Source organism: Ptiloglossa arizonensis, chromosome 12 (genome assembly GCF_051014685.1).
Source record: "Ptiloglossa arizonensis isolate GNS036 chromosome 12, iyPtiAriz1_principal, whole genome shotgun sequence".
NCBI lineage: Eukaryota > Metazoa > Arthropoda > Insecta > Hymenoptera > Colletidae > Ptiloglossa > Ptiloglossa arizonensis.
This window is the reverse complement of record NC_135059.1, coordinates 4,706,871-4,722,132: the sequence shown is the minus strand read 5'-3', so window position 1 is coordinate 4,722,132 and position 15,262 is coordinate 4,706,871. Positions and strand designations below refer to the sequence as shown.

At 42.5% G+C, this 15,262-nt stretch overlaps 2 protein-coding genes across 8 annotated transcripts in view; one reads left to right on the top strand and one right to left on the bottom strand.

Moving 5' to 3' along the window:
- LOC143153220 (zwei Ig domain protein zig-8) overlaps positions 1-15,262 on the bottom strand; it is a 279,158-nt gene that overhangs the window by 209,306 nt on the left and 54,590 nt on the right. The window lies entirely within an intron of this gene.
- The window catches only part of LOC143153098 (uncharacterized), a 46,922-nt gene that overhangs the window by 25,030 nt on the left and 6,630 nt on the right, over positions 1-15,262 (top strand). Inside the window, exon 1 of one of the 4 annotated variants that reach the window (XM_076323932.1) lies at positions 7,343-7,466. The exons of 1 other annotated variant lie outside the window; for it this stretch is intronic. The gene's annotated coding sequence lies outside the window, so the exon portion shown is untranslated. Of the gene's footprint in view, positions 1-7,342; positions 7,467-13,772; positions 13,913-13,961; positions 14,152-15,262 lie in introns of those variants that run through there. 2 more of the 4 variants (XM_076323930.1, XM_076323931.1) reach the window with 2 other exon arrangements.

Here is a 15,262-nt window from a genome sequence, read left to right as displayed (position 1 = left end):
TCTCGCGAATCCGGTACCCGTGTGTGTCTCTCACCTGTCATCCCGAGCGGGCGTTATTTAACTGCACGTAGATCGAATTAAATTTCGACGGTTAATTGATTCGTCGATTGAACACAATGCGCGACACCGAGTTATCTATAGAACAAACGTGACCGGGTGAACGTTTACGATGCGACTATACGCCACGTGTCTGATCCGCGTTGCGCAGATACCGGCACGCTGGCAGACGATAATTATTCACCCGAACGGAGTAGTAGTCACTTTGAACGGTAACGGTATTTTCCGACAATCGTAAACTAGGATTCTTCCGTCACGGATTACATCGTCGACGAGTAAACAACGCAGGGGGCGAAAATAGGGGACCCGTGTTATTTGTACGCCGCGGTGTAAACGCGCCACGCTTTGTTGTAATTCTCGTTTAAAGGGAGCATCTGTAACGCTTCCTGTTTCAAACCGGTCCTTGCGGTGTTAATTTATCGTAATATCTACGAGCTGTAAACCGGTGTCGAGTCGAAACGCCGCTCGTGCGACAGTGTTCTACGCATCGACGATATCCGATGTAAATTATTGCGCAAAGTCGCGACCACGGTCCCTCGTACGAATATAGGTGTATCGCGACGAGGGAATCCATTATCGATCAGGTCCGATGGAAAATGGGGTAAAATTTGATTTCCCGAACGATGGATGTTTATTCAACCGGTGGAACGTTTGCTCGTTGCAAATAGAATCGCAAACAGTCGGTTCCCGCGATTCAAAATTCGATTCTTCTCGTCGCGTACTTATCAGCTTCCGTTCGAAATTTGTAACCGGCTGGGAACGTTTCGCGTCTCTGTATACGGTGAACCGATGGAACAACGCGGTAACGATTCGTTCGGTTCTTTCTTATCTGGAAGTTAATTCCGTGCGAGGAACGCGAGCAACGTATCGAGAAACTCGCAGCGACGCGATTCCTTGAGCTTGGTAACCCGGGCTGGAAACGAGCGTACGTTTCTGTCAAACGCTTCGTAAATTCTAACGCGATAACACCGTTATCGCTACCGAAACGGGTATTACGTATTAGCGATCGCGAGACGGAGCAATCCGAACGGAAAGGTCGCGGGCGTATTGTTCCCGATGGCTGAGCGGTCCGCGTCGCGCGAGCCGGAAAATATCGATCGCCCGTTAAACTCGAGCGATTATCTCGATTCTAACGACCGTTCGTTTCCAGCAACGCCGTAAAAATTCTCCGACCGATACGACCAGCGCTTTTTACGGTTGACGTTCATTGATAATAATTGGACGAGCACCGCTACGTTATCGCCTTCCAATAACCGCGATAGGAATGGGGGGGACCGAGCGTCTCGCACCAACCTTGAGCCACTTCACTCGTCGAGGAGTCATTGCAAACACGATTTCGCCAAGTTCTTAACAGCGTAGAGTGCTCGTCGAGTCGAGACCTCTCACCGATCGGAATCTCCTCGGATACCTTCGGCCTCGAAGCGCGCATAAATCCAGAGAGGGGTCGAGGGGGTCGTGGTCTCTCTCTCTTTCTCTTTCTCTCTCCGGGTCGCTGAGTCGCGCGAAATTACCGAACGCGGTTCGCCGGTGTCGTTTCCTTTGCGTTAAATTTACCTTTCCAACCCCTGCGTACTTCACCCCCCACTCGTGAAGGAACTCCGATAAAAGTGCAGTCTATCGAATACCAATGATTTGAGTGAAATCCCTCGACTTTCTATTTTCTCGTTGCGTACACGACGACTGATTGGGATCGGGGATTTTCAATAAAAAAAACCTCATGTACCCGACAAATGGAAAGGTCGCGCGACAGCACGGCCGATGTAATTAGCTCTATGACAGTAATTAATAGTAATTAAGCTCGCGTACCCGAGTGAAGTGCATGCGCAGTTTCCATTCCTCTCTCTCTCTCTCTCTCTCCCTCTCACTCTCCTCCTCTCTCTCTTTCAGTTCGTTTCGTTTTCAATGCACTATCGCAACGATATCTTCCCGGAGCCAGGTGCAATGTCACTGACAAACGTATTACCCGAGTTGTAATTATTCCAAGAAGGTTACGTTCCGATAAGGAAGATAAAGGAAATTGCGAGCTTCGACGTGAAATTAAGTAGCTCCGAAAACGAGCCCGTCCACCAACCTCCCCCATGTCCCCCCACCTCCTCACCCGCCATTCTTTTACCGCCAGCGAGTGGAAATTTTGCAAAGCCGGCAGGGGCGATTGGATTAACTTCCCGAACTAAGGGCGCAGCAACGATAACGACAGGGGTGGCGGGAACTGGGGCGGGTTCTTTAAATAAAGTACCGTAAGAGGACGAGTATCGGCGCGGGTAGCAGATACCATTTGGGGAATTTTCAAGACATCGAGACCAGCGGCAACGTACCCCGTCAACGGTTCATTCGATAACATAAAAGCTCTCGCTCGTTCGTATAATTCGTGACGCGAGGAATCGACCATCCGGAGAATTTCTACGCCGAGTTGCACGGTTTTTTTCTTCGATCTACGTTGGTAACTTGATTCCAGCCATTTTGGAGAACGATTGGAAACGTCCGGGTAATTTTTACGAACGTATCGAACGATACCGATCGACAATTCGTTCGATAATATCAACGTTTCGCATTCTTTTTGAGAGAAGAGTATGTCGTAAATAATGTACACTTGGTAGAAAACGTGAAACACGTCGCATTTGTACAGTGAGAGATAGTTGGAGCGTAAGTAAATTAACAAATAAGCTTACCGTTTACGAGTCATTATGAATACGGTTTGTAAGTATATAGGATCGTCTCGTTAGAATTATCCGAGAAGATGTGGAGTACGCTTGCGTGCATTCAGAAGCGTATGGTACGAATTTGATTTTTTTTCGATGAAAAAAGAAACAAAATTAAGCCGAAACTATTTCGCGCGAATTGGATAACATTTTTCCTATCGAATATATTATCGAATATTGACAAACTGTATCTGCACATGCACGTAGACGCGTGTATGTACTGAAAAATGTTATAATATATAATTGACGAGAAAAAATGTTATAATATATAACATTCCTCAATAGACACATGCGTAAACGTACACGAGTAGTGTAGATATAGTTCGTCAATTTTCGAGAATATTTTCCATAGGAAAAAATTATTCAATTCTCTCGAAACAGTTTCGGCTTAATTTTCTTTTCTTTTCATAAAAAAAAAAGAATCAAATTCGTACCGTATGCTTCGCAATGGACCCAAGTATACTCACTCCACGCATCTCCTCGGATAATTATCGATAGTCGCACAAATTACAGATTTCAATCTGCGACAAAAAACACGTACGCGTATACGTATACACGGCCGATAATTTTCTTCGCTCGCGTTAAAATACCTCGCTAGCAACAGCGTCGATATTACGAGGAAATTACGGAGGGTGGGTTTCGCTCGTCGAACTCGAGCCTCCTCTGCCGGAAGCCGTGGAATACGCGTCCCCTAATTTCTTCGCCACTTGGCGAATATTCGAAGCGTCGCGAAAATCGTTGCCAGCCGTTTCGCGGATGGTCCTCGAAGGTCTCCTAAACGGCGGATTGCCGGTGCAATTGGAAATCGTCGCGTTCGTTCGACGCGTTCGCCGGTCTCTATCTACCGTTCGCGGGCCATCTCGTTTCTCGTGCGATTGCCACGAACGAGGAGCAAACGGCCGGGGAGAGATTCCAACGGGCGAGTGGAAACGCGACGACGAACCAACGCCCGAGAGAGACCGTCGAAGGACGCCGCGACGACGGCTAGCGAGTGGAAGAGGGCTCCGACGAAGAGGATAAACTCTCGGACGCGGAGGGTGGAATGGTAACGACTGTATTCAGTCGCAGTGTTGCTAGCGATCATCGTCGCATTTTGCAACTTCTTAACGGGAGATTCTATCGATATTTGAGCGTCGAGACGCGCCTTGTCGCGGACTCGACGAGGTCCAACGCGACGCAGTCGCCACGAATCGTCTTCGCGAAGCTCGCGCGGTTGCATCGGGCCCGATGCTCGCGCGATAACAGTAAAAGTTTATTCGCGCCCGGTTACTGCGCGGTGAGAGCGAAAAACTACAAATATATACAAGGAGACCAACCTGGCCACTGGAGTCGGTGACAACGAGAACCGATGCCGCTTTCGTCGAAATGGAAACGCTCGTGACACCCTCGCGGTTCGATATTCTCTCGAAAGAGTTCTTTCGGGAACGGTAGGTTTTTATTCGTGTTAATGGATCTCCGTGACCCGTTGTTGCTCGCTCGAACCGCCAAAGAGGATACTTTTTTCCGAACAAGTGTACACCGGTGACTACGTCGTCTTTTTTAACTCTCCTGTTAAAAATACCCGATTGGGTGCGAGACGTAGACTCGAAGCATAGAAGCAGAGATAGAAGCAGTTCGAATTTCAAGAACTCTCTTATTCTCGTCGATGTACAGAGTGTGTGTCCTTTAAATTCGACCACCGTTTTTCAAATACTTCGGTTGAAGTTAATCGGGAAATATTTCTATCGGAAATGCCCGAAATACACCTTATACAAGAATAACGCGTTTCGTAATGTCTACCAATTTTACCTAAAATGTGACTATTTTACCAAACAAATTATGCAAATTCAAAGTTCTGCTTCGCGTAAATTCGACACTCTTCGTGACTTTCGTATTAAATTTTCGAAACGTTCGGTAAAGTTGAACGCGATACCGCTACGAAACCATTGTCCTCGCTTCTCTTTTTTTTCCCCCCGTGCACGGATAGGGCGAAAAATGTGATTCCATTTAAAAGTAACCGCGAAAAGGACGAGAATCACTTCCCTCTTCTGGTATATACTTTCCAGGTTGAACCTTTCTCGAAGGGAAAGAAGATATTTAAGCGAAACCATTTAGATACCTCACTCTGACAATTAAATTCTGATTTACCGGTGTCCTTAAACCTATCTACCGCTGCTACCGTTTCACGTTCACCGCGATCCACGGTAATTTTCGTAAAACTACGGTCTTATTTCAGTTCAGTCGTGAACCGACGTTTCGGCGGACTCTTTGGGAATCGATTATCTTCGAAACGTTACGATAAACCCTGTCCCTCCTCCCTCCACCCTCCGCATCGTATATTCCGAGAGTTTAAAGCATCATCCGACGGCCATACGGTGGTATCGATAAACCGTAGCGATTGTAAATTTACCCGGTGAACGGCAATATAATTTTTCAACGCTCGATAGCTCGATAATTCAACTCGACGCGTATCAAAGCGTTCCGGTGTAAATTGCGAAGCTCCCTCTCGATAATGCAACAATTTGGACCGCGGCCATGCGATAAAACGTCGAACCGCTGATTGAATCACGGAAATTAGCGAGATCGCGCTCAATTAATAAACATTGATACGCGTGACATCGGAGCCAGATCTTGTAAAAACAACTTCGTAATCATTCGTCTTCTCGAGCGTTTTCTACACGTGTGTAATTCGTGCTTCTTTCCAGAGACGAACGACCATCGTTCGACACGGGACGTAACAATTGTTCACTGACGATTACTGTATTTATTTATCGTTGTTAATTTTACGGCAGCCCTTTAGCGTAACAAGTTGTACTACGAAATAAAGAGAAACTATCGAAAGAGTAGCGTGTACGAGAAAACAAAAATATACGACAAAATACGGTAAAACATAGCCGCGATAAGAAGTTACACAAAATGCGCTGGATTACCTGAGGTGAGCGACTACGAGAGTTTTAGAGAATACGCTCCACATCCGGTACATTTACATTTCGTTATTTTTCTAAACGAAGGATATACAATGTCGACGACCCGACTTTCAAACGACCTTGAATTCGAAAAATTCAGGAATGTATTAGTATAATTTTTTCGAGCGAAAGTTTCTTTCAACGAACGCTCGATACGGGGCCCATTAGCATCGATTCGTTTCTATGGACGATGAATAAAGAAACTTTCTTCTCCTCACCAATAGTCGTACATACAGTTCTGACACGTTTCCTTCGTGTTTTCTCGGGTTGTAGAAACGTCGTTATAAACGGTTGCTTTCGCAGCTTTTCGCAAATGCAAGTCCAGTGACGTAATATCAGGTACCCTCGGGCAGTACGTCAGATCCAACGTCGCGGAAATTGTTGATTTAAACATTCACAAGTTATAAGTGCTTTGCGAGCTGGACACCCGTCATGTTACCAATATCCGATTTCTCTGTGCTAAAGAATTTTTTTTCGACGGCTTTGGTAACTCGACGATCGAAAAATTTGCGTATCTTTCCTCGATCGAAAGCTATCTCTTTGAGAAAATCGGTGCCACGAAGTTCCTGGCGTGTAGAAACGTGGAATGGAACTTATTATACATCTTGAGAATACAGGAACGACGATCAATTAATCGATAGCGATGTTTGACCGTTTTCCAAACGTAATTATTCGATTGGAACGCTCGTTTAGTACTTTCATTTGTTCGCGAACGAGTTTGGATTTTCCCCACTCAAGATCGTTCGATGGTTACCAATATAATTCTATCTGCTTTGTATCGATTATAAATTGCAGTAGTATATATAATGACACTTAAAACTGGTGATTTTGAAATCTCAAACAACACGATTTTGAGAAATCAATTTTGCAGATCGAAATACGGGCGAAACATTTTTCCTTTTTGTTCGCGAACGAGTTTGGATTTTCCGCATTCAAGATCGTTCGATGGTTACCAATATAATCCTATCTGCTTTGTATCGATTATAAATTGCAGTAGTATATATAATGACACTTAAAACTGGTGATTTTGAAATCTCGAAGAACACGATTTTGAGAAATCAATTTTTCAGATCGTAATAGGGGCGAAACATTTTCCTTTTGCAACGTTTCTTCGTATAGTCGACGAAGATATTTAGAATGCTCGAGTCGAGTCGGAATACCACCGGAGGTACTAAATAACGAACGGTCTAAGAGGGTTATAAAAGGGATCGAACCGACCGAATTTATTCTTAGGCAATTATCGTCTGTCGCGACACTAACACGGAGTGTTAGGATAATGTCTTCTTTAAAAAGCGTTCACCGAGCAGACACGGATAGCAGCGTTCTATTACCAAATTATCTCTCAATGGATCGCTTACAGGACCGTCACGGTCGCGATGGTAATAGCAGCCTTCGTCACGGCTATGATTGCTCCAATTTCAGTTTCACGTTTAAATAAATCACCGTCCTTGAACAGATGAAATGATTTAAAAGCACGTGGCAAGGCTAAAACATCCGTGTAACGACGTCACCTGATGGAAAACATCTACTCTGTATTACATAATGGGCCGATAGAAACGTTCGGTAACGTTACTTCCCGCAATCCCCAGTCTCTAAACTGTCAGTGACAGACTCGTGCATCTAAGCACGGTGACGCGAAGGAACTCGTGTTCAACAAACACAGATATGTTTACCACGTTATAAAAATCGGCAATATTGTTCGAGGAATATCAAAGATACCCGCAATAACCAGCCGCCCAGAAATCGTCTGCGGTGACCTCCATCGGTATTTATCAAACTATCGAGGGTGACGCTAGTTTTCGGTTAATCGTTACTGACTGAAAATTCCAATCGAGCGAGAACCACTCGTACCGAAATATTTACGAATTCGAAACTTCGAACATTTAGCGATCATAACTCAAATACTGTTCAAATTTTTGAATCCGCGAGTGTTACTAAACTATTTTACCGGTCAGAGTTTATTCAAATACTTGAGCAGTCGACTGATATCGAGTAGTAGAATACCATTCAAATGTAATACTCGAGTGATCGAATACTTAGTGCCACGATCGAATATCTGTACATTGAGAGTATTTGAACAGTGTGACGTGGACTGTAAATCAACATTCGAACATCTCTAGAATGTTTACATCTCATTTTTCAAGTGTAGCTCGACAAATTATAATCTGATATTTTGAAACATAGATAAGTGTCACGCCGTATAATTTCCACGCGTAAAGTCACCTTTGGTTTTTCCATACGAACTGAACAACACTGTCTTAATTAACGAGAAGAAATCTTGAAGAAATTTAAAATGGATACTTTGACGAAAAGAAAAGAAGAATAATTGATTTTTTTATTTATTCACGATTTGGAAGTTCAATTCGAATGCGTTATACGTCGGATCAGGAACTTTCCTTCCTTGAACTACTTAAATCTGGCTTCGTGACGCTCAAATTCTGATTGGAATATCTAATCTCGTTTATGGTGTTTCATATCATCGTTCTAGCTCCGTAACACCAATACTATATAGCGTAATCTACTCTCGCTCTATTCATAGTTTCGTTCCACTATTTCATTATCTGTCTCTACACAGTGTCCGTATTCCGACGGGTTTAGAGGGCGTGTCCCGTTTACGATGATAATAATAAATAACGATAAAATATACGGCCGTTTAATTATTCGAATAGTCGGAGTCCTACGCGGATTCGTTCGCAATTTTCGACGGGCGTGTCCCCAATCGCATCGATAAAATGCCGCCTCGCGGTGAACGATCGTTGCATAATGTAATTGAAAACTAGCGGGCAGCTCTGTTTAATCGGCTCGCGCAAATAAATCAATCAGATTGTGAACGATACGTGAGAGGATTCTAAAATTACGGACGAGCGTATAATTTTGGTCAACCGTTAATGATCCGAACCGAACGAACGAATTAGGCACCGACCTTGTCGGCGTTTGCTTCGAAAAAAAAAAATGAAAACGGACCGGAACCAAATCGTGAATACAGATCGTTCGCGCGCTCATCGTAAATACTTGACCCGTCAAGGTTATTTCGTTCAACGTTCTCGTTGTAACGTAACGAAGAAAAGAACGGGAAATAAAAGAGAGAAGAAAGAACGAATGCAAAATATATAATAGGTTAGTCGTGTCTGCAGTGAATGGACGAGGTTCGACGAAAGCTACTTACGATCTAACCCCTACCGATGATGCGTGTAAAATATCGTATATTCCTTTTCTCTTTAAATCGCACCGGTCCGTTTCTCGTAGCACCGGATAGAAATTCCGTAGGAGTTTCAGCAAAACTTCTCGACTGTAGGGCTAAATTCTCGGTTGGAAGACTAAATTGAAAAACTTTCAATGCCTGGCAAATTGCAGTATACTTAAGAATAGAGAGAGAGTCACGACGAAAGGTTTCGTTACGGGGATATTATCGGTGACGTGTGTAAAATATGGTACGTTACTCTTTTCCTTGAGTCGTAAGTATTGACTTCCATTGAGCGCGCTTCTCGAAGCTCTGAATAGAAATTGTACAGAGACGCCGATAGGAGGTTCTGAGTACGAAGACATCGTTTAAAATCTTTCCATTCTGATAAATTGCGATACACTTACCAGCAGATGCAAGGGAATATCTCGTTACGTAGAAACGATTGATCTGTACGCGTCAAATATGGTGTATATTTCTCTTTTCTTGTACGATGGTATCGGTGCGCTTCCTAAAGTATCGAATAGAAATTTCACAGGAGATGTTTTTGTATCCTGTCGGATACAATTTAAAATCTTTCGATTCCAGGAAATTGCAGCGAATTTAAGGAGACGGGGATACAAAAAACGATCTCGTTACATCAAGATTGTCGACAATCTGTGCGGAATATTCTGTAGAATGCATCGTAATAATATTTACGATACGAGAGGAACGTACGATAATTGAACTCGTTGCGAATCGGTGGCTTGTTTACCCGTAGGGCGTCCGAAAAAATGTTCGCCCCGATATTAAAATTTATTCAAATATCGCGCGATTTTTATAGCAGATAAACGTCAATTTTGTAAAAAGAAGAATCGGTTACTTCGTGTGTTCCCAGCAGCAAAAGTGACAAATGAGACTAATCGGTTTTAAACAACTAATTGCCTACAATATTAACAACAACAAATTACATTTTCTTGAAAAATAATTAAAATTACCTTGACTTTTTTAATTGGTCGAGGGTATTAAGTTAGTTCCATAATGACGCTCAATGTCATTTCCATTGGCGGTAAGTCGAGATGAAACACAATAAATGCGATAGAGTAATTCGATGATACCAATTTGAACAGAATTTTTAAAGGAACGGATGTAATATGTTGCTCGACAAGTTTTGTCGGTAAGAAATGGAGTTATTAGGTTCGTCGTTTTATTTTTCTAAAGATGGTACTACTGTTTAATAAACGTGTGTAAAGTTTCGTGTAGATCTGTCGACTAATTCGTATATTTACAGTTGTTCAAAGTTGAAGTGTCACAGTATCTTTTTACAATGGAAGAAACGACAAAACTTATCGAACAACTTAGTATTCATTTTACGTCGATATTTTATTCGAATGAAGTTCAATATTTAGATCAATATTTTTCACCTGTAACGTGTATACAGATGCGTTTTGCAACAATTGTACAACACTTTAGCTTCGTTAGCAATTCAAGGTGATGCTGTCAATTTCTTCTTTAAAGAAAATAAACGTGTATTGCAACCAGTTTGTAATTTGATTCATATTTATGCACGAAACATTGTGTGCTTAATTATCCAATAATAAATTCAAGGATTATGAATACCGTTAGAGAAAAACATTAAGCGTTAGATCATCTTACAAGTCCTCGCGTATTTTTTTTATGGAGATTGAATTCAAGAAGAATATTAATCATCTACAAAGTGGTCGTCTTTGTATATGATTTTCCCTGTGGAACAACAATCCTTTCGTTAATCGATCGGAATTTCAACTAAAAGAAGAATTTTAATTTTTCACGAACGAAAATATAGATAAAGATTCCTCCAAGTGTATGCTACAAGTAGAAACTCCAGTTATTTCGATTGGAAGACGTAACCAAGGAAATTTCGGTGGAAATGGATTTGCATTTCGCAATTCTATCTCAACCCCCGTGTATACGTTCGTAAGCCTACCGATACTTCTAAATTGAAAATAATAGCGTTCTAAATTTAGCACGCTTTTAAATTCTATCAAGCTTTATGCAAGTTACGCAATTATATATCACTGCCAGCAACTGCGATCGCGTACTCCACATAGACGAGTAATCAAGATACGAAACGTAGATCGAGGTTGTGCGTATCGATGGGACAATTGATTGCTGGTGTGGCGCCGACGCGTCCGGTACGAAACTAATTTCCGCGAAGCGTGTACACGCTCCACGTTTTGCATTTTATCGAAAGAGAAGATTTCTGCTCGGTGTTCGCATTTTTTTCGGCCGTCTCGTCGTCGATTATCGTTACGACACCGTGAGACAACGCGGTGTAACGACCATAATAAAGAATGACTTGCACGCGTGTCCTAAAACTTCTGGTGATTGTCAGGGGGGATTTCGTAACAGTGCCAATTGACTTCCTTCGATCCAAGAGCGGAAAGTGTTGTCGGGTTACGTAAACGTTGTTCAAGTTCGCGCTAGCGTGTCGGTTAAACGCACCGATACAGCGGTCCGCGGTGCCCGACGTTTAATCACTGGCATGCCGATGATTAACGTTCGTCAAATGACGGAGCTGTTCCGCGATGCAAGCGAGTCAATTTACTCCCGCAGTCGCTCAAGGGGGTACACTACTTCACCGCTTTCGAGAAATTGATTTCTCTTTCTTTTTTCATGTTTTCATCGCTTCTTAGAAGCGTTCTCTCGGAACAATATTCAAATTCGTGTTCAGCATTTTGTTAAAATTTACTTGTTTTTTTATATATTTTCTTGTAGGTTCTTAAAAGTATACTCTTAAAAGATTCTATTAAAATTTACCTCTAAAATTGATTTCTCTCTTTTGCATTTCCTTACAGGTTCTTAAAAGTATATTCCTGAACGATTCTATTAAAATTGATCCGAAATTAATTTTTCTTTTACATTGTATTATAGGTTCTTAAAGAATGCTTTTAAAAGATTGGATTAAAATTTGACTATAACATTCTTCAAACGTTTCTTACTCATTCTTTTAAGCAACAATCTAAACAATTTTTACGAAATATTTGGCAAAGTTTAAATAGTCCTAATTTCTTCTAGTATATTTCGCAACTATATTCCTACAGATTAGTAACGTATACGTTTACTTTTTATTCGTTGTACCACGCGAGTCGAGATTGTCTAACCATGACGGTACGTTTTTCGTACAGTGGTTGCGCAAGTGATCTATATCATTAAACCTGTTGTGCAATTTTCTACGAGAAAACATATATTACTCGTTGAGATGCATACGAACAACGTGGTAAAATTCCGAATAAACATTTCGAATAGGATCGATACGATGAAATTCCAAAGATGGCCAATTCCAAAGATTAAATTCCTAATTGTTCTGTGTTTAGGGCAACCTCGTTAAATTCGTTGACGCCAGGCACTGTTTCTCGTCGATGTTCTCGTCTCATCCAGCAAGGAACATCGACTCTCCTCCATCTCCCTCTCTAGCGTCAAAAACCTCGATCAGCCGCATTCGAGGAAACAATACATTACAAGGTTCCAGAGTCGCGAACAATCTCTGTATCGCGATATTCCGATGACACATATGCGCGCGTGTCGGTCGCTCGTACGAGCGGCTCGCCAGCCGGTGCATCGGGGATTCAGTGCACTGAATTCCAATGTCATTTCGCAACACTCGTTTCACAACAAACTGGATGCAAACGACATCGGGTATAACGCATCGGTGGATCACCGAAGCGAGCCGTCGTCGGCATAAATTACGGAAATAAAGTAGCCCGTCCGCGGGCAATCGTCGTTGACATCGGTCGCGCGTGACTCCCCTGAGAATCGTTTGATAAAACCCTCGTCGCGTTATCGGGAATTGTCGACGATCTTCGTCACGCGACTCCCGTCTGTTTACCGAGCGTCTCTTCGCACCGATGTAACTATTTGTATTGTTGTAACTATTTCGACCGGCCAAGGCTACTCACCCAGCGCCGCGTTATCACCGAGTAACGATTCTATCCTTCTGATATCGCTCGATTCGTTGCGTTACCAGTTGCACACGATCGCGACAAATGTCTGATGCTGGAATGTACGCGGTCTACGATGTGATAAAAAAAAAGAGAGAGAGAGAGAGACGTGGAGAGGTTGTTCACGTTCAAATTTTAGGACTCCCGTACCAGCAAGTAGTCTCGTCAACGAATGGATCCACCGAGTTGCGTTCTCGCACAGATGCGCACAGCTTCGCACGAATACCGCCCACAAATTCGTGGCTGCACTCGGCGAAATCCGAACTCGAGTTTTGTTATTGCGTAGCGAAACTGTTTCGACGATACAAATTTTTCTACAGCTCGAACGTACATCGACGAGTTTTGAAATTTCGAAAAGTACGACCTTGAGAATTACGATGCACCCATCGAGAATAATTTGTTTCTCGAATGATTCTCCATATCGTGGAAGAGACTCGGTTACTTTCCCTTGCAATTGCAACAGTACCGTGTCTACGATTAGCACAACCCGCGGGAAACGCGACGACGAATTATTCGTAAGAATTATTCGTTCGCATATTTATTTATAACGATCGATCGAGAGGATTCGTGTGCCACGGCCATATTTGGACAGCAAACAAATCATAATAATTTTACGTAAACATAGACGCTCGTGGATCGAATTGTCATCTCGTTATTGTTCATTGTTCGATCGTTCGTTTGTCCAAACATTTGCTTCTGGTATGAAATTCATTATTCGCCCGTTGCTTCGTAATTCTTGGATTTCGAGTACTCGTTTCGATCTCCTACGATCGGCCGTTCGAAATTTTCAACATCGACCGTCACGCTCGCGAAAACGATCGACGAGACTCGCACGGAAATTAAGAGCGGGCTAGGAACGGGGGGCGGACGGAATCGTTCTTGCATTCTTCTTAATTGTTATCCACGAGTGTTAAAGATAGATAACGTACGCGGTCTGAAGGCTTTTCATCAGGGCATAAATATCGTGGGGACGGCTGTATAAAGCGTGACACTTCGATTCTGTGTAGCTTACTTCGTAGCAGTCATCCACGGAGGTACAAGTGAAGTGATCCATTAGGTGCAGACACGCAGGTCAGTGTGGCAAAGACGACGCGTAACTCGTGAGTTTTCGCATCGTTTCCGATTGATATCGACGCGTGTGTGTTCGGGCGACGAATGCAAGACATTTTCAGGAAATGTTCTCGTGCAACGAGCATAAATCGATAGAATCATTCGCGACGCGCTCTCGATTGTGGTACTCACGTTTTCACGGTGGATAATCAGTTTTCCGGATAACGTCCAGTGTCAAGGAACGAGGACAATTATATTCGGCAAGTGACTTTAACCGATGATCGTTCTATCGCAACGAAAAGATCTCTTTGAGAAAAACACGCGTGTGAACGAGTCTGGTATTTATCGAGACTTGGTCGAAAAATTGTACGAATTCCACATTATCGACGAACATTTTCGGGCCGTGAGGGCGTGACGTGAAAGTTTTCCGTGCACGCTATACGTGAGTGGGAGCAACGTGTTTCGAGACTCGATCTGGAACAATGTTCGAGCATCGATCGCGCAACGCGACGCTAAGACGAAGATAATTTGTTTTCCGTTCTAATCGCGTCCCGTGATATTACACACGCAGCACGCATAAAATGTCCATTCATCACAGCCCGACCGGGATCCGACCGAATTAAAATAAACAGGTTCATTCATCTCGTCCGGTCTAATTCGTTCAATTGTTGAATCACGTCTGCTACCTCGTAACGCTGAAATACGTAGATCCATAAAAATAATTGGAATTCAGTGACGGTAGAATGTTCATCGTTCGAAACGATAAAAAGACGCGACTGCTAGATTAAGGACATTTTTTCGACGATAAAATATTTCATTTTCCGAGAAAACTAATGGTAACGGGGTCGAAGAAATAGTGTAAATACATTTTTTGTAATAGTTCGCGAATCTTCCATTTTTTTGATCGATGCGTCTTTCGAGTTTATCTACGAAAACGTTTTCAATACCAGTGATTGTAACTCGCTCGATACTGCAACTTGTGCAACTTGTATTTCTCGATGCACTAATCGCCGTTACGTAACATTCGCGTCAGTGTTATTTCGATTGAATTCATTTTGCCATTAATTTTTACGATTGTGAAAAAGTGTTTAACAAACACGTACAATGAACTGACCTAATCTCGACACTTCTAACTTATATTCATCGATACAATTATTATCACATTGGTAAAGATATTGCATTTTTATTATTACGTAAACTACGTACTTTAAATTGATCGATATTAGTAACATCGTGTTCATTATTTCGGACACGACAGTATGATTTAACTGTAAATAAAAGTGAATAATTGGAACAGTGAAATCAATTTAACGATCCTAGTGGTTGAGTTTTCGAAAAGTTGTAAACAGTTTTACGTACTTATAAAAAAAA